This window comes from Diceros bicornis, chromosome 17 (assembly GCF_020826845.1).
Source record: "Diceros bicornis minor isolate mBicDic1 chromosome 17, mDicBic1.mat.cur, whole genome shotgun sequence".
In the NCBI taxonomy this organism is placed as follows: Eukaryota; Metazoa; Chordata; class Mammalia; order Perissodactyla; family Rhinocerotidae; genus Diceros; species Diceros bicornis.
Window position 1 is genome coordinate 31,983,093 of NC_080756.1, and position 24,773 is coordinate 32,007,865.

The 24,773-nt window shown below is 37.2% G+C and overlaps 1 long non-coding RNA gene across 1 annotated transcript in view; it reads left to right on the top strand.

The window, feature by feature from the left end:
* Positions 1-954: 954 nt before the first annotated feature.
* The window catches only part of LOC131416209 (uncharacterized), a 35,285-nt gene continuing 11,466 nt past the window's right edge, over positions 955-24,773 (top strand). Inside the window, exon 1 of the long non-coding RNA XR_009222559.1 lies at positions 955-1,035. This is a non-coding gene — a long non-coding RNA (uncharacterized LOC131416209). The remainder of the gene's footprint in view (positions 1,036-24,773) is intronic.

The window sequence follows — 24,773 nt, forward strand, 5'->3', positions numbered from 1 at the left end:
AATATAAAAGCTTCTCCAGAGCAAAGGAGAAATGAAACTATATTGATCATGGTATTTACAAACTAAGTGAAGAATGTCTGAAGAATATTTTATGAAGGAACTTATTTTTCTACTTGCTCTTTCCCCCAAAGAACTGTTTAATGACTCCAGATAATTCTTTCAAACAAGAGTGTTAAAACAAGCCTAGAGGCAATAGGTTTTAGGTGCCTAAAGATAGTCTTACTGTTACAAGAAATTGAAAACAGTTGTCTTTATTTGCTTTATATTGAAAGGAAGGAAAAAACAGCAAAAGAAATATGCCATTTATGAAAAGAGCAAAGCATGGTTAAAATGAACCTTCCAAGAAAGGGGAGGGGAGGGAAAGAAACAGGTATGGCTATACAAGGGTGACATGAGGGATCCTCGTGGGGATGGAAATGTTCTGTATCTCGACTGTCTCAATGTCAATATCCTGGTTGTGATATTGTGCTTTAGTTGAACAACATGTTACCACTGAGGAAAACTAGATAAAGGCTACATGGGATCTCTCTGTATTATTTCTTGCAACTGTATGTGAATCTACAATCATCTTAAAATTAAACATTTAATTAAGAAAGAAAAGAACACACACACACACACACATAATGAACTTTCCTAATTATAGGAAAGAACAGTTATCTCCACCCCCTAAGTTTCCATACACAATAACTTTGGCTAGCCCAGTGGTTCTCTACTCTGGCTGCACATTTATTCCCTGGGTGACCTCAAACTGCCAGGAGGACTGAGAATCACTGAGCCTCTCCCCATTCCTTATTTACTCCTCCCCAGGGGAATAGGAGTGACTAGTTGGACACGTGAGTTGGGGAGAATAAACAGCTCAGCCCTTCCCCTACCCTTTCTAGACCCTTGTCTTGCAGAGAGTGGGTCTGCTCTCCTCCATGGACCTGTCTCTACTGGGAAGCCTGTGTTATTCAACTGGGCCAGTGACTAGTGGATAAGTCTGAGAAAAGCGTGAGCATGCCCACTTGGCCATGTCTTCCAGTCGGCTTTATTAAGGTAATATTTTGACCTTCATCTGTTGACTTCTGTATCTCTCAGCTGATTCTGAATTCAAGAGGAAGAAAGGGACAATATTTATTAAGTACCTGGTAGCTGCAAGAAAAGGGTTTTCAGCTGATCTGACCTTTTACCCCAGGAACCCTGGGGATATGACCTTAGATTTGCCCTCTTGCCACTCTGCTCTCCAGAATGTAGCAAAGTAAGATAAATGTGGAATGTTAGCAGGTCAGATTGCACCTGGTTTATGGAAGCATTTATTGTGAAATCTCTGACTGATGAGTTGCAGCTGCACGGGGAGGCACGTGATGTGACTTGGCACTTATTCCTAGAAAGGCTGTGCAACAAGCGTGGGATACACACAGGTAGGGAATAGAAAGGGTGCCCTAAGGTGAAGTTGTGTGCACCGGGTTCAACCTCGTCTCTTGTGACTGAGCCCTGAGGAGTGGAGGAGAGTGGAAGCTGTACCTAACCTATTGCCAGATGTCAGAAGGTCTCTGCTGTTTGGCCATGGGCATTGTTTACTGTCTGTCTTTTAAAGCTAAGTAAACCGGTGTGGGGAACATACTGTAACTTGTGAGTCTTTTTATCAATATTGAACCTAGGGCCAACAGATATTGAGTAATACATGTAGCAAGCAGTCCAATAAAATTCCTACACTCGGTACCTGCTCTTCAGTAACCAGATAATTAAAGTTCTTTGTTAAATTCACCTAGTTGCAGTCATCTGTAGGTTAGCGCCTCTATCACTCATTCCAACCCTTATTTCAATTTTCCTTCCTTTTTTAGAGAAGCAGGAAAGCCAAAAACTTACCTTCTCAGATTTCCTTGTGAGTAGGAGTGGCCCCAGTGACTCATTTCTGGTTAAAGAAATGTAAACTGGAATTTTCTGGTGCTGCCTCTTCCACGTCATTCTTCTTGCCCAGACACGTGTGATGCCTGAGGCTTAGCAGTCATTGCTGAGTATGGTAGAGAGCTAGACAGGAATCTCCAGACTTCCTGGTGCACGAGACAAAGAGATCTTTTACTTCTTTAAGCAGTCAAGTGCAATCCTAACTGATATATTTATCAATCCCATTTCCATGTATGGTAGGTAGAATAACAGCTCCCTAAAGATGTCCATATCCTGATCCCTGAAACCTGTAAATACATTACCTTACATGGCAAAAGGGACTTTGCAGCCAGGATTAAGTTAAGGACCTCCAGGTGGGGAGAGTAGCCTGGATTATCCAGGTCGACCCAGTATAATCATAAACGTCCTTATAAGTAAAAGAGGGAGGCAGAGGGGAGGATTGGAGAAAGAGATGTGACAACAAAACCAGGGTCAGAAGAATGCTGTATTGCTGGTTTGGAAGACGGACGAAGGGGGCGATGAGTCAAGGAATGTGGGCAATCTCTAGAAGCTGGAAAAAGAAAGGAACGCAGCCCTTCCAACACCGTGATTTTAGCCTAGTAAGGCCTGTGTCAGACTTCTAGCCTACCAAACCATAAGATAATAAATGTGTGTTGTTTAAGCCACTAAACTTACAGTAATCAGTTACAGCAGCAATAGAAAACTAATACACTATATTAAGGCCTTTTAATAACAAATTATAAGTCTAAGAAAATTGCTTCTTCTCAGTGCAAGACACCTCTAGTTTTTTCATCAAGGACAGGCAAAAAGAGACATCCCTTTTTTTTTTTTTTTTTGGTGAGGAAGATTAGCCCTGATCTAACATCTGTTGCCAATCTTCCTCTTTTTGTATGTGAGCCTCTGCCACAACATGGCCACTGACAGATGGGTGGTATAGGTCTGTGCCCGGGAACCAAACCTGGGCTGCTGAAGCAGAGTGCCCCAATCTTAACCACTAGGCCACTGGGGCTGGCCCTTTATTTATTTATTTATTTTTTTAATAATTTTATTTATTTATTTTTTTCCCCCAAAGCCCCAGTAGATAGTCGTATGTCATAGATGCATGTCCTTCCAGCTGCTGTATGTGGGACGCGGCCTCAGCATGGCCAGAGAAGCAGTGCGTCGGTGCGCGCCCAGGATCCGAACCCGGGCCGCCAGCAGCGGAGCGCGCTCACTCAACCGCTAAGCCACGGGGCCGGCCCTGGCCCTTTATTTTTTAAGAATAAAAAAAATCCCCACAAACCTAGCAAAAGACTGATATTTTTATAGCCATGGCAACAAATAAACACCAATGCTGGTTTTAAATCTGTTTAATAATTGATCAGTGACAACTTGCTACAGTAAACATGTCTCAGTAACAGGAAACGAGCTTCTGTAACCCATGCTTCTAAGGCTTGTTTTCAACTACTCCTGCCTCAGTAACCAATATTTCCCAAGACAAACAATTCCCATAAATCCTATGTTTGCTTTGCTTAATGAGATTTTGTCTGATCAGTATAGGTTTCCCTTACTTAAATAAGCAGTAAATTCAGTTTCTAGGTTCCAGATTTGGGGTGATGGTCTCATCCTTTGCTATATTGCACATTCTTCTTAAGAAAAAAGAGATGTGTTCTTAACAAGGGGCAAGGAAAACACAAAGTACCAAGTTTTGGTACTAACTATTAAGTGAAGGGAGGCGGGAAAGTGGTATATGAGAATTTGTTTTAATTATATAAAGAAATAAGTATGTGTTTGTTTAAAACTTTTGATTTGTTCCTGTTTTTATTTGAAAAACAAAAACCCTAAAAATAAAGAAAGTCACTCATAGTCCCACCATCTTCATTTTTGAAATATTTAAAGAAGTAAAAGTCTTCCCTGATCTCCTTCTAACCAATCCCACTCAACAGAGATAATTGCCAATAACAATTTTATGTGTATCTTTTCAGATGTAAACCTAAGCACAGGGGTGTTTTTTGTTTTTTTGTGTGTGTATGAGGAAGATTAGCCCTGAGCTAACATCTGTTGCCAATCCTCCTCTTTTTTTTTTTTTTTTTTGCTAAGGAAGACTGGCCCTGGGCTAACGTCCATGCCCATCTTCCTCCACTTTATGTGGGACGCCACCACACCATGGCTTGACAAGTGGTGTGTCGGTGTGCACCCGGGATCCGAACCTGCGAACCCCGGGCCGCTGCAGGGGAGCACACGCACTTAACCACTATGCCACCAGGCCAGCACCACACAGGGCTGTTATAAAAAGCCAATTTTAACCAATAGCCATGGTGTTGCTGGAGTCTTTGGGACATATTTTATACAGTTGGATATAGTTTAGTATTTTAACATGGTTGTGAGCTTCTTGATAACAGGAGCCATGATACATTTATCTCTGCATAACGCATTATGTTACTTAGTAGGTTTTCAACAAATATTTATTGAATTAAGAACTAAACTTCTCTAATAAGATTCCATTTAATCTCTGGTATAAGAATTTAATACTTAGTCCTAATGGGATATAGATACAGGTACTGGGCCCAACTGCGGTAGACATTTTGGGATCTGAATGTTTCAAGTTCTAGGACAGTATTGCTCAAAAAGTGGTCAACTGGTGGTCCATCAAGTGGTCAAAAGAGTTTGGCCATGTCAGAGGAAAAAGCAAAGTAGTAATTTTGTTCACACATGGTTTATAAATGTGAAATTAAGATTACTACTTTTTACAGAAATTCTCTTATATTCTTAGTTTATTTAAAAAATAGATATGATTTTCACATGATTCAAAATTGGAAAAGGTCAAACAGCAAAAGGTCTCCCTCCAGCCACATCCCCTAGCCAGTACTGATCAGTTTGTTATGTATCCTTCCAGAGATATTTTATAATATACAAGAAAATACTTACACACACACACAATTCCCTTTTTTTACACAAGTAGTTTAGGCTATACACTCTTCTGCACCTTACTTGTTACATGCAACAGTATGTCTAGGACAACCTTCCATATCAGTGCACAAAGAGTGGCCTCATTCTTTTTTACAGTTGCAGAGAAACTTTTTTTTTTTTTTGTGAGGAAGATCAGCCTTGTGCTAACATCTGCCAATCCTCTTTTTTTGCTGAGGAAGACTGGCCCTGGGCTAACATCCATGCCCATCTTCCTCCACTTTATACGGGACGCCGCCACAGCATGGCTTGCCAAGCGGTGTGTTGGTGCACGCCCGGGACCCAAACCAGCGAACCCCGGGCCGCTGCAGCAGAGCACGTGCGCTTAACCGTTTGCGCCACAGGGCTGGCCCCGAGAATTCTTGAATGGACACAAAGATATTTTTCAAATTACAAACAAAGTCTTAATAAATAACTTTATACAAATGTCAATTCATATGCATTTGAAATAACAAATAACTGCACAAATGTCAGTTCATACTCATTTGTATCTATCTGTAGGACAAATTCCTAGAAACATAATTGCTGAGTCAAAAGGTATGTGAATTTTGTAACTTTTAAAGTTACTGCCCAAATCACTCTTCATGGAGGACAATTTACCCATTCACGGAAATAAATAATGCCTGGTTTCCCATAGGCTCAGCGACACATTACATTATCAAATATATTTTCTTTGCTAATCAGAGAGTTCAAAAATGATCTCTCAGTGGGACATTAACTTGCATTCTATTGCGAGTGAAGTTAACATTGTTTCCATATGTTCGAGGCATCAGTATTACCTTTTCTCTGAATTGCCTGGTCACATGATTTGTCTATTTTTGTAATGAGTTGTTTTTTTCTTTAGTTATTTTAGGTGCTCTTTTATATTAGGATAATTAGCCCTTTGTGATACTGTATCAAATGATTTTCCTCAAGTTGCCACTGCCTTTTCAACTTAGTTTAGGGTAACTTTTTCCACGCAGGATTTTTTAAAATATGGGATTGCATTTCTCAAGCTTTTCTTTAGCAGCTTTTGAGCTTCTAGGAAATTATATTTAAATTTATGCAATGATTTATTCTATTACTTTGATAACTGCATTTTTGTTCTATTTTAATCTTGGATTACCTAAGATCTATCTTGATTAGGGTGTGAGACATGGATCCAACAGCTTTTTTTTTCTAAGATGACTATCCAGTTGTCCTCAAATATGCATTGCATAGTTCACTTTTACCCTAGTGCTTTAATAAATCACTTGATTATATATTCATTCATGGAGTTGGGTCTATTTCTGGACTCCATTCTGCTCTATTGCTATGTCTGTCTGTTTAGGCTCTAGCTCCATGCAGCTATAATTACAGCTTTAAAACAGGCTTTACTCTCTGGCTTGACTAGTTCTCTGTCATTTCTCTTCTTGATCAAACATGTTCGGGTTTTTTAATTTTATAAACTTTAGAATCAGTCTGTCTCTTAAAAAAAAAATCCTTAGAATGAGGGGAGTGTGTTGAACACTAATTTAGAAAGAATTTTTAGTTTGATGATGTTGAGTCATCCTATCCTATGTTAAGTTATGCCTTTCCATTTGTTCAAACCTTTTGTTTCCCTTAGTAATGAGTTAGAAGTTTTCTTTGTTTAGATTTTGCACATTTCTTGTTAGATTGATCCCAGGAGTTCCTTCTTTCTTGTTGCTATTGTAACTAGATCTTTTCGAACTGCTATTCTTTCTTTGTATGAAAATGAGTGTGATTTCTGAATATTAACTTCATACCAATCCATCTTAATTCTCTTATAATCTATAAAATTCTGTGTTTTTCTCTCTGACTTCCCAGGTATATAATCATATCATCTGCAAATAATTTATAAATTTAGCACTTCCATTCCCTCAAAATTATTTTTTTCATTTTTTGAAAAATTCTCTACTATATGATAAACTTGAAGCTTGGCAATATTTTTGAGATACATTAAAATATGATAAAATTCACCATTTTAAAATGTGTAAGTTAGTGATTTTTAGTATATTCACAAGGCTGTACAACCATCACCACTATCTAATTCCAGAACATTTTTGTCACCCCAAATAAACCCCATAGCCATTAATAGTCATTTCCCATTCCTCCTTCCCCCTAACCTCTGGTAACTACTAATCTACTGTCTATATGGATTTGCCTATTCTGGACATTTCATATACAATATGTGGCCTTTTGTATATAGTTTTTTTCAATAATGTTTTCAAGGTTCATCCATGTTGTAGCATGTACCAGAACTTCATTCCTTTTTATAGCTAAATTATACTCCATCTTATGGATATACCACATTTTTTTATCTGTTCACCAGTTGATGGACGTTTGGGTTGTTTCCACTTTGTGGATATTATGGATAATGCTGCTATGAACATTTGTGTACAAGATTTTGTGTGGATATATGTTTTCATTTCTCTAAGGTATACACCTAGGAGAGGAATTGCTCAGTCATAATAATAACTCTTAGGTTTAACTTTTTAAGGAACTGCCAAACTGTTTTCCACAGCTTCTGAACCACTTTTTTCCCCACCAGCAATGTATTTCTCCACGTTCTCGCCAACATGTTATTGTCCTTTTTAAAGATTATTATAGCCATCATAGTGGGTGTGATGTGGTATCTCATTGTAATTTTGATGTGCATTTCCCTAATGATTAGTGGTGTTGAGCATCTTTTCATGTGTTTATTGGCCATTTGTGTATCTTCTTTGGAGAAATGCCTATTCAAATACTTTGTCCATTTTTTTAGTTGGGTTGTCTTTTATTGTTAAGTTGTTAAAGTTCTATATCTTTTCTAGATACAAATCCCTTATCAGATAGATATATGACTTGCAAATACTTATCCCATTCTGTAAGTTATCATTTCACTTTCTGGATTGTGTTCTTTGAAGCACAAAAATTTTTAATTTTATTAAAGTCCAATTTATCTATTTTTTGCTTTTGTTGCTGGTGCTTTTGGTGTCATATCTAAGAAACTATTGTCTAATGCAAGGTCACAAGGATTTATATCTATGTTTTCTTATATGGGTTTTACAATTTTAGCTCTTACATTTAGGTCTTGATCCATTTTGAGTTAATTTTTGTATATAGTATGTGGTACTTGAGTTCCAAATTCATTCTTTTATATGTAGATATCCAGTTGTCCCAGACCCATTGTCACCGAGTTGGGGCCTCGAGAAACTCAAAGGTGGGTTTGGAAGCAATCAATTGTTTTTCCAAGTTGTTTCTTTTCCTTTTGCATGTTAAGGAGATATAATCACCAGCCATCCTGAAACTGACCAAGTGAGGCACTCAAGGGAGATGTAACCACCAGCCATCCTGAAACTGACCATGCCTCACCACAAGAGCTATGCCCATGACCTTTGCCTTATTTTTAATGCAAAGATCTCTCCAGGAGGAGCTTAGGCCTCATTATGTAGAAGCATGTTCTCCAACTGAACCAGTGTAAGAGAATATCCGCCTCTCCCTTTTGAATATTTGTTCCCCAACCAAATAAAAGTTCCTGCTTTACTTTGTTTGGGGACTCCATGACTTTGGAAATGATTCCTCATGGCCTCCTATTTGCTGCCAATACGCTTTACTTTGTGAGGCAACTTCCACTGGTGTAGAGTCTTATTTAACTCACCAGGAGGTGAGCCCGCTTGGTTCGGTATCACCATTTGCTAAAGATTATTTTTCCCCCATTGAATTATCTTGACACCCTTGTTGAAAATTAGTTAACCATAAGTGTATGGATATTTCTGGACTCCCAATTCATTCCGTTCATCTATATGTCTATCCTTATGCCAGTACCACACAGTCTTGATTACTGTAGCTTTGAAGTAAGTTTGGAAATGGGAAAGTGTGAATCCTCCAACTTTGAACTTCTTTTTCAAGATTGTTTTGGCTATTCAGGGCCCCTTGCAATTTTATATGAACTTGAGGACCAACTTTTCCATTTCTGAAAAAAAGGCTATTGGAATTTTGACAGGAATTCTATTGAATCAGTAGATTAATTTAGGGGAGTATTGTCATCTTAACAATACTAGGTGTTCCAGTACATGAACACAGATATCTTTTTAATTGCAAGTCTTCTTTAATTTCTTTCAATGGTGTTTTGTTTTTTTTCAGTATGTCATCCACTTCTTTTATTAAATTTAAGTATTTTATTATTTTTGATGATATTGTGAATGGAATTGTTTTCTTAATTTCATTTTTGAATTGTTATTACTAGTGTATAGAAATACAACTATTTTTGTATATTGATCTAATATCTCTGCAACATTGCTGAACTCATTTATTAACCCTAATGAATCTGTGGATTTTTTAGGATTTCCTATACATATAGGATTATGTCATCTGCAAATAGAGATAGTTTTACTTCTTCTTTTTCAATATAAATGCCTTTTATTTCATTTTCTTGCCTAATTGCCCTGGCTAGAACCTCCAATACAAGGTTGAATAGAACTGACAAGAGCAGGCATCCTAGTTTTAGTATTTTTTTAACTTGTAGTTTTTCCCCAAATTATAAAGATAATTACATTATCTAGGAGAATGTTAGTGGAAATAGTAGTCATCATTTTCTTAACCTTTTATTAAAGAGAGTGCTTCTAATATTTTCCTATTGAACATAAGCTGTCTTGGATGTTAAAATAGATTCATGTTAAGGAAGTGTCTTCTATTATTAACATTTTTTTTTATTTTTTTAATTGATGTTTTAATAGTTTATAACATTGTGAAATTTTTGGTTGTACATTTTTGTTTGTACATCACCATATACATGTCTCCCTTCACCTCTTGTGCCCACCCCCTACCCCCATTGCCCCTGGTAACCACCATACAGTTTTCTCTGTCCATGTGTTGGTTTATATTCCACATATGAGGGAGATCATACGGTGTTTGTCTTTCTCTTTCTGGCTTATTTCACTTAACATAACATGCTGTAGTTGTTGATTATTTCTAATAGTTTTCTAATGGATTCTTTAGGGTTTTCTACATATAAAATCATGTCGTCTGCAAATGTGTCCAGTTTTCCCAACACCATTTATTGAAGAGACTTTCCTTTCTCCATTGTATATTCTTAGCTCCTTTGTTGAAAATTAGCTATCCGTATATGTGTGGTTTTATTTCTGGGCTTTCAATGCTGTTCCAGGTCCATCCATTTTGTTGCAAATGGGACGATTTTGTCTTTTTTATGGCTGAGTAGTATTCCATTGTATATATATACCACATCTTCTTGATCCAATCATCAGTCGAGGGACACTTGGGTTGCTTCCACTTCTTGGCTATAGTGAATAATGCTGCAATGAACATAGGGGTGCATAAGCCTCTTTGGATTGTTGATTTCGGGTTTGTTGGATAGATTCCCAGTAGTGGGGTAGCTGACTCATAGAGTATTTCTATTTTTAATTTTTTGAGGAATCTCCATACCATTTTCCATAGAGGCTGCACCAGTTTGCATTCCCATCAGCTGTGTATGAGGGTTCCTGTTTCTCCACATCCTCTCCAACATTTGTTGTTTTTTGTCTTGGTGATTATAGCCATTCTAACGGGCGTGAGGTGATATCTTAGTGTTGTTTTGACTTGCATTTCCCTGATGATTAGTGATGTTGAACACCTTTTCTTGTGCCTATTGGCCATCTGTATATCTTCTTTGGAGAAGTGTCTGTTCATTTCCTCTGCCCATTCTTTGACCAGGTTGTTTGTTTTTTTTTGTTGTTCAGTTGTGCAGGTACTTTATATATTATGGAGATCAACCCCTTGTCAGATGTATGTTTTGCAAATATTTTCTCCCAGCTGGTGGGTTGTCTGTTCATTTTGATTCTGGTTTCATTTGTCTTGTAGAAGCTCTTTAATCTGATAAAGTCCCACTTGCTTATTTTTTCTTTAGTTTCACTAGTCTGGATAGGCATGGCATCCGAAAAGATTCCTTTATGACCAATGTCGTATAGTATGTTGCCTATATTTTCTTCTATGAGTTTTATAGTTTCAGGTCTCACCTTCAGGTCTTCGGTCCATTTTGAGTTAATTTTTGTGAATGGTGATAGCAGATGGTCCACTTTCATTCTTTTGCATGTGGCTGTCCAGTTTTCCCAACACCATTTATTGAAGAGACATTCCTTTCTCCATTGTATGTTCTTAGCTCCTTTGTTGAAAATTGGCTGTCCGTATATGTGTGGTTTTATTTCTGGGCTTTCAATTCTGTTCCATTGATCTGTGTGTCTGTTTTTATACCAGTACCATGCTGTTTTGATTACTGTTGCTTTGTAGTATGTTTTGAAGTCAGGGATTGTGATGCCTCCAGCTTTGTTCTTTTTTCTTAGGATTGCTTTACCTATTTGGGGTCTTTTGTTGCCCCATATGAATTTTAGTATTCTTTTTTCTATTTCTGTGAAGAATGTCATTGGGATTCTGACTGGGATTGCATTAAATCTGTAGATTGCTTTAGGTAATATAGACATTTTAGCTACATTTATTCTTCTAATCCATGTGTATGGGATGTCTTTCCATTTCTTTATGTCATCATCGATTTCTTTCAATAATGTTTTGTAGTTTTCATTGTATAGGTCTTTCACCTCCTTGGTAAGATTTATTCCTAGATATTTTATTCTTTTGATGTGATTGTAAATGGTATTATCTTTTTGAGCTCTCTTTCTGTTAGTTCATTATTAGCATACAGAAATGCAACTGATTTTTGTAGATTGATTTTGTACCCTGTGACTTTGCTGTAGTTGTTGATTATTCTAATAGTTTTCCAATGGATTCTTTAGGGTTTTCTATATATAAAATCATGTCGGGCCGGCCCCGTGGCTTGGCGGTTGGGTGTGCGCGCTCCGCTGCTGGCGGGCCGGGTTCGGATCCCGGGCGCGCACCAACGCACCGCCTGTCCGGCCATGCTGAGGCCGCGTCCCACATGCAGCGACTAGAAGGATGTGCAGCTATGACATGCAACTATCTACTGGGGCTTTGGGGGGAAAAAATAAATAAATAAATCTTAAAAAAAAAAAATATTAAAATCATGTCATCTGCAAATAGTGAGAGTTTCACTTCTTCGTTGCCTATTTGGATTCCTTTTATTTCTTTTTCTTGCTTAATTGCTCTGGCCAAAACCTCCAGTACTATGTTGAATAAGAGTGGTGAGAGTGGGCAACCTTGTCTCATTCCTGTTCTCGGAGGAAGGGCTTTCAGCCTTTCCCTGTCGAGTATGATGTTGGCTGTGGCTTTGTCATAGATACCCTTTATTATGTTGAGTTACTTTCCTTCTATACCCATTTTGTTAAGAGTTTTTATCATAAATGAATGTTCTATCTTGTCAAATGCCTTCTTTGCATCTATTGAGAGGACCACGTGGTTTTTATTCTTTGTTTTGTTGATGTGGTGTATCACGTTGATGGATTTGCAGATGTTGAACCATCCTGTGTCCCTGGTATAAATCCAACTGGATCATGGTGTATGGTCTTTTTATTTTTTTTTTTTAAAGATTTTATTTATTTATTTATTTTCCCCCCAAAGCCCCAGTAGACAGTTCTATGTCATAGTTGCACATCCTTCTAGCTGCTGTATGTGGGACGCGGCCTCAGCATGGCCAGAGAAGCGGTGCATCGGTGTGCGCCCGGGATCCAAACCCGGGTTGCCAGCAGCGGAGCGCACACACTTAACCGCTAAGCCACCGGGCCAGCCCGGTATGGTCTTTTTAATGTATTGCTGTATTCGGTTTGCCGATATTTTGTTGAGGATTTTTGCATCTGTGTTCATCAGTGATATTGGCCTGTAATTTTCCTTCTTTGTATTGTCTTTGTCTGGCTTTGGTAGCAGGGTGATGTTGGCCTCCTAGAATGAGTTAGGAAGTGTTCCATCTTCCTCTATTTTTTGGAATAGTTTGAGAAGGATGGGTATTAAATCTTCTTTGAATGTTTGGTAAAATTCACCAGAGAAGCCATCTGGTCCTGGACTTTTATTTTTTGGGAGGGTTTTGATTACTATTTCAATCTCTTTACTTGTGATTGGTCTATTCAGATTCTCCATTTCTTCTTGGTTCAGTTTTGGGAGGTTGTATGAGTCTAAGAATTTATCCATTTGTTCTAGATTGTCCAATTTTTTGACATATAATTTCTCATAGTATTCTCTTATAATCCTTTGTATTTCTGTGGTATCTGTTGTAATTTCTCCTCTTTCATTTTTAATTTTATTTATTTGAGCCTTTTCTTTTTTTTCTTAATAAGTCTAGCTAAGGGTTTGTCAATTTTTTTTATCTTCTCAAAGAACCAACTCTTTGTTTCATTAATCCTTTCTACTGTTTTTTTTGGTCTCAATTTCATTTATTTCTGCTCTGATTATTATTATTTCTCTCCTTCTGCTGACTTTGGGCTTTGTTTGTTTTTCTTTTTCTAGTTCTGTTAGGTGTAATTTAAGGTTGCTTATTTGGGCTTTTTCTTGTTTGTTAAGGTGGGCTTGTATCGCTATGAGTTTCCCTCTCAGGACCGCTTTTGTTGCATCCCATATGATTTGGTATGGTGTATTTTCATTTTCGTTTGTTTCCAGATATTTTTTGATTTCTCCTTTAATTTCATCAATGATCCATTGCTTATTCAGTAGCATGTTGTTTAATCTCCACATCTTTGTCACTTTCCCAGTTTTTTTCTCGTAGTTGATTTCCCGTTTCATGGCATTATGGTCTGAAAAGATGCTGTTATGATTTCAATCTTCTTAAATTTATTGAGGCTTACTTTGTTTCCCAACATATGGTCTATCCTTGAGAATGTTCCATGCGTGCTTGAGAAGAATGTGTAGTCAGCTGTTTTTGGATGGAGTGCTCTGTATATGTCTACTAGGTCCATCTTGTCCAGTTTTTCATTTAAGTCTGCTGTTTCTGTATTGACTTTTTGTCTGCATGATCTATCCATTGGTGTAAGTGGGTATTATGAACATTTTTGATTCAAAAGTAGACATTAAAAGTTTTTATCAAATTCTTTTTCAAAGTCTATAGAGTTGATCTTCCTTAGATCTATTCATAAAATATATGTCCAAATATTTAATCATTCTTGTGTTCCTGAAATAAACCCCATTTTGTCATGTTATTCTTTTAAGATATTGCAGGATTCCTTTTCCTAATATTTTATTTAGTATTATTTCAGCAATATTTATAAGTGAGATTAATGGGCAGTTTTTTTCCCTATAGTCTTTGTCAAATTTAGTATCAAAATTATTCTGCTTCATATAAAGAATTTAGAAGGTTTCTTTCTTTCTCTATGTGCCAGAATAAATTAAATAATTTTGAAACTATCCATTCCTTAAAGGTGCAGCATAACCATCTACGAGAAGCCCCTGGTGCTTTTTGGGGGGATAGCTCTTTGTACTTTCTTTTATGGTAATTGATTTGTTTAGACTTTCTGTTTCTTTTGAGATTAGTTTTGGTAAATTACAGCTTCTTAGAAAAGAATCCATTTCATCTAGAATTTCCAAATTATTGCATCAAGTCTATTTTTGCTTTTTTTCTTAATTAACTTAGTTAAAAGTTTATTTTTTTTAGGCACCCAGCTCTTGGGTTATTGATTTCTACCATTTTTTGTTTTCAATTAAGTAGTTTCTACTTTTTTTTTTTTTAATCTCTTCTCTCTGCCTTCTTAGATTTATTTGCTGATCTTTATTTACCTTCATTTGGATGCTTACTCCATTTGTTTTCATTCTTTCTTATTGGTTAATATACTGAAATTTTCTAGCTGCTTTGTGATTTCTTCACCCGTGGATAAGACCGAGTTTGGAATATTTGTAGTGCTGGATTCTAGGATATGTTTGTATCAGCATGATCTGGAATATATGCAATTTATATCTGCTTAGAAACCAAAATCATTTCAGCAGGCACTGATAGCCATTGACCAGGCTGGTCAAACTTCGTGCTTGACATAATTTTGATCAGCTAAAGGACAGATAGGCCCTGAACTTTATGCAGACTCTCTGCACTGTAACTTGTTTGCCCCATCTCAGACCCAAACTCCACCCCATGTGCCTAACCACCGACTACAATTTCCTGCCCTGATGTTCCTGTTTTTGCAATACTCGACACAGTTCGTTAAGTTCAAGAACCCCCCCAGCAATTTTAGTACACTCCTTCCTCTTTCCACTGCCACCTGTCCTGGTCTCTACATATAAAAGCTTTGCTTGCCCACTCCTTCTCAGAGAAGTTTCTGGCTTAGTTTTTGAGTGTCTCCCTATTGAAGTAGTCTCCCTTAATAAAGTCATGCCTTGCTAATGTGCAGACTTGCATTTTTGCTTTGATACCAGAAGAGTTTGAAAGACACTTTGATTCGTAGAACTCCACTAATTTTTGGATTATAATTTTGCTGCAAGTGATTTTTGCTTATTAAATAGTATATTTACATATGTAGTAGGTTTTTGGAATCTCCTAGTACAATCTCTATCTATTCTGAACAAAACCACGTCAATATATCTGCTATTGTGGCATGTTATGAAAGTATTTAAAATATAATGTTTCCTCTGAACATTTCCTCTTTAGCAGTATCACATAGGTTCTGATATGTAACATTTTTATTATTGTTGTTTTCTAAATAGTTTTCAATTCCATTTGGATTTTCCTCTTAGGCCCAAGAGCTGTTTAATGTGAGGTGTTTTATTTCCAAGCGGGTAGGGGCTTTTGATTCCTCGTTATGCTATTGCCTTCTCATTTTATTGCATCGCTACTAGAGAAAGTTGTTGTAATATTTTATCTTTTTGGAAATTATCGCGATGTCCTTTTTAATTGGGAATATAAATAGGAGGTATATTCTTTGTTTTCAGAATCACGGAATTCGACATATATCAATTAGCTCTACCTTATTAATTATTGTTATTTATGTCTACTATATCCTTTTCTTTTTTTGTGTGCTTTGTTATGGACTGAGGGGGTGAATTAAAGTATCCTGCCACTAATGTGTCTCTATCTACTTCTGTGTACCTTAACTTTTGCTTTAAGGGCTCTGCTTATATTGATGCTATGCTATTTGTACATACATATTCATAACTGTTATCTCTGAATTGCAGATGAGCACATGAAGTGCCCTTCTTTGTCTCATTTAATGCTTTTTGTCCTGAACTCAGTCATATCTGAAATTAAGATTGCAACCACTCTTGTTTGCATTGACATAGCCTGGTTTACCCATTCGTTTATCATTTCTCTATTTTCATTTTCTATCTTCTGCATCTCTTAGTTTTAGGTTTTTCTTTTTTTATGGTGTAAGAGTATTTTTGTTTTGTGTCCAGTATGACTTTTCCCCTTTTACAGGATGAGTTTAACTCATTTATAATTGTTACAATGATTTACAATTATTAATATGAAAAGTATGGTTAGTCACGGTTATGTCATGTTATTTTGTGTTATGATTCATGTTTTCAAGGTTAAAAAATAATTTCCTGTGTGAGATTTTGCTTGGTTACGTGTGCCTTTCTTCTGATGTTTATGAATGTTTGTATTTTTGTTTAATGTCTAATCTTCTCTTTTTTTAGACAGTATTATAAATGTCCTATTCTGAACAATAATTAATTTAGTAGCTTTCCTCTTCCTTCCACCTCTCCTTTCTCTCCACAACTTCCCAATATTAATTATCTTTCTTAATGTTTATCTTTCTGTTTAATAACAATAATACTCACGTTGTGTTAGTCTTACTTATCAGCAGTCCTTATGCTGCTATCTAATTTATGCTTTCTAATCATCTCTTGTTTGATAAAATTTGTCCACTGACAGATTTTTCAAGTGAGGTAATGGAAACAGTACCCCTAAGGTCTTATGTTTTCAAAACTCTTTGCCTTTATACTTAAGCAACAGTTTGATTGGATATAAAATCCTGGGTCACACCTCTTTCTTTGAGGATTTTGTCTGTATTGCTCTGTCTACAATGTCTTCTAGAAATGAACATTGTGGAGAAATCTGAAGTCAGCCTCAGTTTTCCTCATTATAAATTGTTGTCCTAAAAAAATAAAACAGCCAGCTATTTTACCAGCAAAATGGGTTTATTTGGGAATAGGAGAGGAATTGCAATTCGGGACAAGCAAGCAATAACAAAAGCCATAGGCAAGTCCAGCAAGCAATGGAGAGGAATGTTATTTTACAGAGAAAAAAGAGAAGTTGAGTGTGGTTGTTTTGAACTAAAGTCCACGGTAGAAAGTGCGAGTTCAGGATGGTGATGGTTTCTCATTGGCTGAGTTGCTGGGATAGTCCGTTTCTTATTGGGGATGCAATGTACATCTCCTCCTGTTGGGGTCTGTAATTGACATTCTTCCTGCTGACCACTTCTTTCTGATGGGGGATGTAATTGACAATTTTTCCTGTAATTGACATTGATTGATAGTGATTGATAGTGCATGAGAGCTCCCCCTCTGGCCTCCTGACTCCACTTTAAATGAAGTTTCCTTTATTCAGTTTCACAAAGGGATTTATTTTCTTTGACTTTCAAAGAATGCTTTATTTTTGAAATGTGATAATTTTATGAGGACATCTATTGATGTTGACCATGTGGGACCATTTAAAAAAAATTATATATATATATATAAGGGCATATGTAAAAGGGCATATATATGTATTTATTTTCATTTTTCATTTATTTTCATTTCATTTCATATATTTATTCATTTTCAGACTCGTCTCCTTTTATTTCTGCAGTTTTTTCTTGAGTTATATTTTTAATTTTTTTTCCTATTCCATTTTTTTTCTTCTTTGCTTTCAATGTCTAGATTTCTGTTTTTCGTCAATTCTGGCAAATTCACAGCCATTATCTCTTTATATATTGCCTCTTCTCCTATCTCATTATTCTTTCTATTTGGAACTCTATCTAAATATTTGATCTTCTCATTCTGTCTTCTATATGTTTTAACCTTTTTTTCTTACTTTCCATTTCCTTGTTTTTCTTTACTGCATTCTGGATCAGTTCTTCAGATGTATCTTCTGGTTCACAAATTCTCACTTGAGTTATCTAATCTAGTTATTCCCTCCACTGAGGTTTTTTCTGCTGCCAACAATTGTATTTTTTATTTCTGGTTTCTTTTGGGTTGTTCCCAAAACGTTTCTGTTCATTCCTGAGTGTTTCTAGTTGAATGTTCACTTTTTTAATTGCATACTTTATTTAACCACTTCACATATAGCTGTTTTATGTTATATGTATGTAATTATAATTCTAATACTTGAAATCTTTGGGGGATCTGAATCTGTTTCTTGTTTCTGCTGACTCTCACTCATGGTTATTGCCTTCTTGTGTTTTTGGTAATCTTGTTTGTGAGTTCATAGCTTAATCATAATCTGTGGGAGTCCTCTGAACCAAACTTGGAGAGCTCTGCACCGAAGTTTGTGTCTACTTCTGTCAGTAACCAAAACCACTTCACTCCTCCTTGGGGTTTTTGGCTTAGAGTGTCCCAGATTCAGCTTGTCCACATGGCTGCGGTTCCAAACTTTGGTACCCACAACAGTTGTGTTGCTATAGCAATACTTCCTTAGGCAAACACTGTACTTCCTGGCTTCCTGCCCGTCCAAGCGGCTTCCTGTTGCTCTGGCTCTCTACTGTTTTCCAAGCCAGCAGGAATTTGGCTTATGACCCAGTATTTTGTTTATGAGTTAGTTTGACCTTGACTTCTCCCCAGCCAATGGAGAGAGGCCATGACAGTGATATTCACAATGCAAAGTCTCTCTTCTCCCCTACTGTAACAGATACAGACTATTTTCTGCAAATAGAATTTGTCCATGTGATACATAGGTTGCTGCACTTTCTCTGCTTCTTGGAACCATATGGGGTCCAGGGAAGCTCCTGCAGCTAACCTGTGAATCTCATTCCTGCCTTTGAAAGAAAAGATTCAGGCTCTACACAAGAGATTTAAGTTATGTCTTTAGCCTTCAAGCAGTATACTTTGCTACTTAACTCTAACCCTGACCCAAATCCAAGTCCAAACCCTAAATTTAGTGAGATGTTTCTAAAATCTGCGCTCTTAACATCCTCCCATACTCCACCCTTCCCGTTTATTTTGTAATTTAGGGATTTGTCTCATAGTTTGTTCTTCTCATTTTGGTTGTTAGTTTGGGGTGATTACCTCCCCAAAAGGAAAAATGCTAACCTTATACTACTGTCTTCAAATCTTAAGTCCCACTACATTCTTTGTGATCATTTTATTTTTGAAGATACCACATGCACTGTAAAAACTGGCAGTTTGTCTCCACTAATATTCCATTACCAGGTGCAACTCATCTTGGTTTAAAATATTTTCACAACATTTTAATTTTTCTTGTGGTTACTATTGTGTGGCCTTATATCTCCAATGTTTAAAAAAATTGTTATCAAGGACTTTGAAAGTGTTTTGTTAGAGCAAAAACATAATGATGAAAATAGTAATGTAAATATTCAAGTTCAGAACTTTATAAATGTAAAAAATGAACAGGACCACCATTGTTAGATAAGTGAAGAGGCAAATGTGATAATTTCATAGAAACAAGTGAAAAAGAAAAATATGAATAGAAGTGTGAGAGTGGATATCCGAAAATTAGCAATCCAGTTATTTTTTTTCTCACTGTGTTATCTTCTAAGAAACTTTGTCAAGTTTTGGCATGAAGTTAATGATGCTTTCATTTCAATTTCTAACAAAACACTGTGACCTCTGGTAACCCAGTTAAATTTTTCATTACTAAAACAAACGGAATGGTACAAAATTAAACAATTATTTCTGCTACAGTCAGAAAGATGCCCAAACTACAGATATTTTATTCAAAGTTGCACTCCTTATGTACTAAAACAGTTAGTTCTCACTGTTGTCAAAAGGTTTGTAAAAACCAGCTGCAAAGTTATTAAAAATATGCTCAGAGAGAAAGCTAAATAAGCTACTAGCAAAGTTTCCACCATCAACTTATTTGGCATTGTGTAATGTCAATGGCATTCAATGTGAAAGAGGAATTACTGTCCTGTTTGTATGCTAGCAAATATTCTGTTCAGAGCTGGATGAAGCCACTAATTACTAATATGCAGAAAATGAATCAGTGCTTGGCATATGTGGTATATGAGGGAGAAGTACTAGAGGACTTTTTGTTCTGCTCATTACTAAAATCCAATGCTTCAGGAAAATCTATTTTTTATTTAGATAATCACTATTTTGTGAGCCTTAACATAGACTGGAAAAATGTCTGACCACAAGCCCAGCAGTGTGAGCTGCGATGGGAAGGTGCCGGAGAGACCAAAGAAAAGACCCCGAGTTGGCTGTGTGAGACATAAGTGTTTGCTGGGAACTTGCATACGGGGAGTCCAGGAGTGGCCGGCGGGACAGAGTTGCGCACCGCTACTGCGTACAGAGAGACGGTTGCTTAAGTAGGCAGGGGAACAAAGGTTCCGTGCTTCCCAAGACAGACTGCCCTTACATGACCAGCATTCCAAGGACCAGTAGCTCACGTGCAAGGACTGTGTTCCTTCAAGACGTGATGTTCTTTGAGATAAGCAGATCCGTGTTGGCCAGGCCCTGGATTGTTGAAATACCAGATGGTTGGCGTCATGACTTGAAGGAGGCCAGGGGGACAGATGGTTACTATAGGGCATGTAGGTTATTGCCGGGCAAGCGAGACCTTACAAAAGGGTATGCTGGGTTCAGTTCTGATGGTACACCAGCTAACTACATGTAACAATGAAAGGTGCACTTGAAAGACAATGCATGCATTGCTTTATAAAGAAGAATGAGTGGTCAGTAATATGCCTCCTGAGCTTATTTGAAGGCAACTGTAAAAAAAAAAAATGTGAATAAACCAAATGGTGGCCACTGAGCACTCAACTCCCCAGTGTGTTTTGTAAAGCCAGTCGGACTTCTACCTGCTTCCCCTAATCTCTTATCAAAGTTGCCAACCATCTTCGTCTTGCCAAATCTAATAATTAGCTCTCTGTCCAAATCACAGTTGATCTCTTAGCAGAATTTGATCATTCCTTTCTCTTTGAAACATTTTCTTCTCTAAGCTTTCCTGAAACTGCACTCTCCTATTTCTCGTCTTCATCACTGGCTGCTCCTTCTCAGTCTCCGTTCTAGTACCTACGGCCTTGCCCATCTTCTAAATATCAGCATACTCTAGAGCTGGTCCTTGACACTTCTCTTCTTTGTCTACACTCTTTCTCTATGTTATCTCAACCAGTCCCATGGCTTTATAACAACCATATGCTACAGATTCCCAAATGTTTATCTCTAGCTCTGCTCCCCTCTCTAAACTCCAGATTCATCTATCCAATTGTCTTTTTGACTTCTCCACTTGGATGTTGAAAAAGCTACTCAAATTTAATATATCCTAAAGATAATTTTGTTTCTCCCCTCCAAATCGTGCTCCTTCTGCATTCATTGCCATCTCAGTTAACAGCACCACCATCTTCCCTATTGCTTCAGCCAAAAACCCATGAGACATTCCAACTGGTGGTCCTGGTTTCTCTTGTTTCACTACAACTTATTCTCTACAGACAGGGTACTCCACACAGTATCCAAAGCAATTGTTTTCTATTTATGCTTTTAAATCTATGAAATATATTTCACATATCAAAGAGTATATACAATATATTATAAAGTAAATATCCATGGATCTACACACAAGTTTAGAGATGGAACGCCATATGCAAAAGAATGGTGTTGGACCCTCTACCTCACATTATATACAAAAATTAACTCAAAATGGACCAAAGATCTGAATGTAAGAGCTAAAACTAATACTCGTTGAAGAAAATATAGAGATAAATCTTTGTGTCCATGGATTTAGCAAATATTTCTTAAATATGACACCAAAAGCACAAGCAACCAAAGAAAAACATAAATAAATTGAACTTCATCAAAGTTTTAAACTTTTGTGCTTCATAGAAATGGAACACTTTCAGTACCTCAGAGGGCTGCTTCCTGCTGACATCTCTTCCCTTCCTGTTGAGATAACCACAATCCTTATTCTTTTTTTTTCTGACCATTCTCTTAACTTCAGTTTTACCACGTGTATACACGCCTAAAAATATAGTTTAGTTTTATTAATCTTGCAATTATATAAATGGAATCCCACTATATATATTCTTTTATGACTTGTTGCTTTTTGCTGAATATTACGTTTGTGAGCTTCATCCATCCTGATGGATATAGCTGTAGCTCTGTGTAAAATTTCATAATATAATATACCATAATTAATACCATAGATTATGCTATTTATGGACCTTGGGGTGTTTTCAATTATTACTAGTGCTAGAATGAACGTTATGATACATATCTCTTGGTACTTACATGCAAGAGTTTCTCTAAGATTTATATCTAGGAAAATATAGATATTGGACTGTTTAATAAACATGAAAGTGCGCATCCTCAATTTTCCAAAATGGTTATACCAGTTTAACTCTCTGACCACCAGAGGATGAGTTTGTGTTGATATTGTCAAAGTTCTTTTGTGATGTCAGATTTTTTTCCCCACTTTTACCAACCTGGTGGCTTATACAGGTATTTATTGAAAGGTTTTCACATGTATTTCCCTGGTTGGTTAATGAGATTCATTTTTCAAAATTCATTTTTCATTCATTTTTTATATGTTTATTGACCATCTGGATTTCCTCTTTTAGGGAACTGCCTACTCAAGCATTTTGCTAATTTTCTGACTGCGTTTTTTGTCTTTTATCGTATTGATTCATAGGAGTACTTTTTATACTCTAGAGTACTTTTCTATACTTTTTTAATACTCTATAGCCTTCTTCAGTTATTCGTACTGCAGGTATTTTCCCCAAATTTATGGCTCCAAATTGATCTGTTAAAAATGCCTGTCAGATCTTGTCATATCCTTGTTTAAAGACTTCCAGTGACTCTCAACTGCACTTAGCTGTAAAATCTAAACTTTCCTGATCCTCAAGGCCTTATATGATCTAGTCCCTGCCTGCCTCTTTGGCCTTATCTCCTTCCTCCCTAAGCTCCAGCAACACTGGCTTTCTTTTTCTTCCTCAATTATGTGTGTGAGATAGACTTGAGCTTCCCTGCCCTGCGCAGCTTTGGACAAGTGCCAGTTCTTAGCAAACGCTCGCTTGCACCTCTGCACCTCTACAGGAAGTTAGAGAGGCCCAGCCGCAAGGTGCATAACACTGGCCCTCATAAAACGCTTTCTTGCAGTTGCGTAAGACCAGAAATAAAATAAAACAGCAAAAATAATCTCAACCACAAAAGAAGACAGAAACTAACCAGGGCAATGTCTATTGTTAAAGCTTGTATCCAACGGAAAATTACCAGCTTAAGTACTATACCAGATGTCACGTGCAAGGAGAATTATATAAGCCACAGAAGAAGCCCTTCAGATGAGTAGGTCCTACCTCCTACTGGTTGCAGGTCTGTTGGAGGCCATACTTGCTGAGTAGCTTGAAGCCTATGAAAACTGTGCATTCCTGGGAAAGAAACACCACCAGGGAACATCACATCTGAAAATATAGGGTATTTCTCTATCTTTTATTAGGAGTTCTGAAATTGAGTTCCATACCCTTTGTTAATAGATGAACTGTGACTAAGCTCTGCTCTGAGAATTCTCCACTGAATCTGACCCAGTGAATCAAATAAATCTTGTGACTCATACCGAGTTTGTCTAGTCTCAAGGTATTTGTGTTTACTGTTCTTTTCTTAAATAACAGCATTGAGATATCATTCATATGCCATACAATTCACTCATTTAAAGTATACAATTTAATAGATTTTAGTATATTCACAGAGTTTTACAACTATCACCACAAACAATTTTAGAACATTTTCATCAGCCTAAAAAGAAACCCTGTACCCGTAAGTGATGTGTTTGCTCTTCTTTATACCTGGAATGTTAGTTCCCAGATTTCATAAGACCGAACACCACTTCTTGACAAGACTCAAGTAAAACATTCCCATCTCTAGGAAGGTCATCTTACCTTAATGATCTCTAGGAATATCATTACCGTGCAAGAAATGGGGGATAGAGGTGGGTATGGTGGTCTGGGCAGGCAGAGACCTGCAGTCCCCACTCCAATTGCACAGAAGACTGGGCGAGAAACAAGGAGCCACTCCTCCATGCTCTGGACAGGAGTGGAGGCAGGGGTTAGTATTAGGGTTGGGGGCATTTCCTTTGTGTATATAAGGAGAGGCCAGGCAAACCCTTGTATATGTTCTTCCGCTCAAAAGATATTAAAAACTAAAATAATCCCTCAGTCCAGAGTGAGTATACGTTGTCATACCTCTCCTCTCACATATTTAGGTGGGAGGGACAAGCCAGCCCCATTTGACAGATGGAGAAATTGAGACTTAGTAAGGAGAAGCCATTTCCTCAGGGTTGTGCACCACTGCAGCAGTAAGGCCACAAGCAGACCATACGCCTTTTCCCTCAGGAACAATTCACATTACAGTTCGCTGAGCACCCAGCCTAAGCCTCCCTATAACATGGGCTCCATAAATAGGAGTTGTTCACCCTATCCCCTTTCTAGGCTCCTCTGAGAGGCCCTCCTGTTAGAGAAGGAGGGACTGAGAAGAGAAGTGACTGGCAAGGAATAACAGAGCAGACAGGCTGAGGGCTGCCTCAGGAGCTCTGATTCTAATCATAATAATAGCCAATATTTATGGAGTACTTCCTATGTGCTAACTCCTCTTCCAGGACCTTTACACATAGTATCTTTTTCCATCCCCTGGCAACCCTATAAGTTATATGCTACAAAGCCACAATCCCTTATCTGTAATTTGGAAGCCCCAAAATTTTAGAAACCAATAGACTTTTCCTATATTTGCTGCCCAAACTCTTTTGGTGGCAAAATTAGTCCTGAAGAGGTGTGAGGCTATTTAAATTATTATTTCTTATTTATAAATTTTAAAAATCAGGGAAAAAAAGCATGAATATTCATACCTTTATTAGTTTTCTATTGCCATGTAATAATATTACTACAAACTTAGTGACTTAAACCAACACACATTTAATATCTCTATGTATATGTTGGTCAGGAGTGCAAGCTAGGTCCTCT